This window comes from Pinus tabuliformis, chromosome 4_1, assembly GCF_031772625.1.
Source record: "Pinus tabuliformis cultivar Carrire ecotype Pingquan chromosome 4_1, CPIR1, whole genome shotgun sequence".
Lineage (NCBI taxonomy): Eukaryota > Viridiplantae > Streptophyta > Pinopsida > Pinales > Pinaceae > Pinus > Pinus tabuliformis.
In genome coordinates this window covers 720,150,528-720,153,323 of record NC_142303.1, presented here as the reverse complement: position 1 = coordinate 720,153,323, position 2,796 = coordinate 720,150,528, and the positions used below count along the sequence as shown (strand labels likewise).

Genomic DNA, 2,796 nt, shown 5'->3' with positions numbered 1-2,796 from the left:
TACCATGCATGTAACCAACAATTAACCATGATGAAACCATGAAAAAGCAATCATATAATCACACATTGAAAAATAACTTATGCTCATTAATCTCATTAAATAATAATACATATAATAATATGGATAGTACCAACCAAGTGGATTTTATGTATTGCCCACTAATTATGACCTTCTCTATACAAGAGATCATTCATGATCGATGAGCTGGATAATTGATAAAATTTGGTGGATGGCAGAGACAGAATGGACAACCGACTAGGGTTAGGGTGTCACCTAGACTCTGAAGTCTTCAGCATCTCCAGAAGCCTATGCCTGCACCTCATATCCCTCTCGTACATTAGCCCCATAACTTACCTCACGCCCCTGTTGTGCTATCACGGTTATTCCTACATTTTTACTGCCTAGGGTTTACCCTCACCCTCTTCGACTCTACCCCGCCTGCTCCTGGTCACTATAGCGACAGGCATCCCTAAGTTTTGGAGATTGTCTCAAAACAAGAGTAAGTGAGAAAATAGATGAAAAAAAGAAACACGCTAAGAAACCGCAATAGAAAGGAGAAGCTAAGGAACCAGACTTAGTCCAATTGCCCTTAGATCACTCACTTAAAAGCTACTGACTGTGTACTTCCGACAGTCCGCTTTCAAAGGCCCGAATCAGCTTTTCAAAATGGTCAGCTGCGGCCGTTGTTAACCCTTCAAGTGTTTTATAAAAGCAATCAAAATCCCTCAAAGTTGAATGGATATCGCTGGTCTCAATGTCAGCTTCAGCTTTACGGACAAGCAACATTTGATTTTGAAGTTCATGTTCAGCACATTGATGAAGCCGTTCTAAACTATTCTCAGCCTCCCCTTGAAGGAATTCGAAGAAATTTTGCTTTTGTTTAACCGGATGGGCGTCATTATGAAGCAACGGAAGATAATAGCCGTACGCATATGTCCATTTCAGCATACGCCTGCATTCAACTATTTGTAGCCATGCATCTACCACATATTTGAATCTTGCCATGCCAGATTGACTCGTGCTCAGCACACGACTATCAACCAATTCTTTAAGCTCCACCACTCTCACACGCTGCAGATCAGAGAATGCCTTTTCCTGAGACTTGTCATTTGCCTTCCATCTCTCAAGGTAAAATACAAATCTATCTGACGACATTTTAGCAGTCAGTTTCATCACATCTTCGGAGACGGATTCATGGGACGAATTGTCTTCTCCTGCTTCCGGTGGACGATATTGGTTGCAGGCAACCGAAGTGTCATAGCCATGCACGTTCCAATCACGGAGGCATATCCAACAGAATTCAAACCCACAGGGCAGTAAACATGTCATACGCATGCACCCAGAATTCTTCTCGATTGCTCGTTTACACTTGGGACACGGCTTAGAGTTACCAATTATCCAATACAAGTTCTGTGATTCGCCTTCATTAATCATGGAAACCCACTTTTTCACTGTGTCACAGTCGATTGGACGATGACATTCCTCTAAACAGTTCCAGCAAAATTTATGCGAGCAATCGCAGACAACCTCCCGACTTGCATCAACGTTAACAACATCAATCTGCACAGCATACTCACAACCGGGTGACGGACACCATTTAACCCTTGTGTTTTGTTCAACATATGGCCTCACAACATATGTTCTATACTTGCTATAGTCTTCCTCAGGTAACCCCAAAGAAAAAACCATATCCGCACCCACAACAGCACCACATCCGGGATTTACATTTGGACATCGTAAGTTGAGGCATCCTGCACCTTCGTTATTTATTGAGGTATGAATATAAAGTCTCCAACACTCTTCGCAAAAGCGATGCCCGCAATACTTGAGTTTCTTCATGTCTCCCATCTTGTAATCATCAAAACATATTGGACACCTGATTGAGGTTTCTTCTTCTTTTACGTTGGGCTCATGTAACAATAAACCCACAGCATTCCTCACCTTCTCTTCATTTACAAACCATTGATCGTACACATTATTAATATCCCAGTAGAAGTGACGCAAAATAATGCTTGCCTCAACTTCCGAGACAAAAAGTACATTACAAACGGTTGATATAGCCTTTCGCTGACGCTCAGAAATGTCGTTCCAACTTAAAACGGTGTACTTCATGCATCTATCATTCGCATCGCCCGCTGCCATGTTCACCTGCATATCGTAATTTTCGTCTGATTCTGATTCTGCTTCGTCAGAGTTGTCATATGCATCATAATCGTATACATTATACTCCATTTTCTTGAATCACAGCGCGAGCTTTTTTCTTTCGTGTGCCTCAAGGTATGAAATAGGATAGACAAGAAGCTGTGCCTTCTCCTTTTAACCTACCTCTCTGAATCCACCAATAGTGTACGAAATATATTGAGAACACCTGCGCGTTTCACTTTTTTCTACTAACCCAATGCCACCTTCCCTGCCATTTATACCAAAGGAAGCATTCACTAGCCGACTTTCCGTTTTCAACGTGATGGCATTTCACAAAATTGGGAGGATTATGTGAAGAGGATCTATTAACGGTTTTGGTAGAGAATTACATAATAATGTTACGTGGTTACTTCTAATCTTAGAAATTTCTCAAATTCTCTTTTCATTTATAATTCACTTAAAACGATAAACAAATTATTTAATAAATTTTCATTTATAATTCACATGGAAAACGATAAACAAATTATTTAATAAATTTAACCCACTAGTCTTCAATCTTTTGTAGACATTGATCCAATCCTTGACCTTTTAGTTGTAGTGCATTTAGCATCATCAAGATCTCTTGACAAGCTTCCTTTTTGTTGAAAAGGACTC

The 2,796-nt window shown here is 40.3% G+C and overlaps 1 pseudogene; it reads right to left on the bottom strand.

The window, feature by feature from the left end:
- Nucleotides 1-609: 609 nt before the first annotated feature.
- Nucleotides 610-2,232, bottom strand: LOC149178153 (putative E3 ubiquitin-protein ligase ARI8 pseudogene; annotated as a pseudogene).
- Nucleotides 2,233-2,796: the final 564 nt, after the last annotated feature.